The following is a 440-nucleotide window of genomic DNA, read 5'->3' on the forward strand; positions in this document are numbered from 1 at the left end:
TTTTCTGCTTGTTGCCTCTCCTTAGCAGTGGTTTCCCAGCTGCCATTTGACCATGAAGGCCTCGCTTATTCGCTCAGTCTCCTCTTAACAGTTGTTCTATAGATGTGTCTGGTGCTAGAACTCTGTGTGGTATTCATCTGGTCTCTAATCTGAGCTGCTGTTAACTTGCGATTCTGAGGCTGGTGACTGAGATTAACTTATCCCCAGGAGAGGTGACTCTTTGTCTTCCTTTCCTGGGGCGGTCCTCATGTGAGCCAGTTTTGTTGTAGCGCTTGATGGTTTTTGCGACTGCACTTGGAGACACATTCAAAGTTTTTGCAATTTTCTGAACTGCCTGACCGTCATTTCTTAAAGTAATGATCACCACTCGTTTTTCTTTACTTAGCTGATTGGTTCTTGTCATAATATGAATTCTAACAGTTGTCCAATAGGGCCGTCGG

The sequence above is a fragment of the Etheostoma spectabile genome, chromosome 10 (assembly GCF_008692095.1).
Source record: "Etheostoma spectabile isolate EspeVRDwgs_2016 chromosome 10, UIUC_Espe_1.0, whole genome shotgun sequence".
NCBI classification, from domain to species: Eukaryota; Metazoa; Chordata; class Actinopteri; order Perciformes; family Percidae; genus Etheostoma; species Etheostoma spectabile.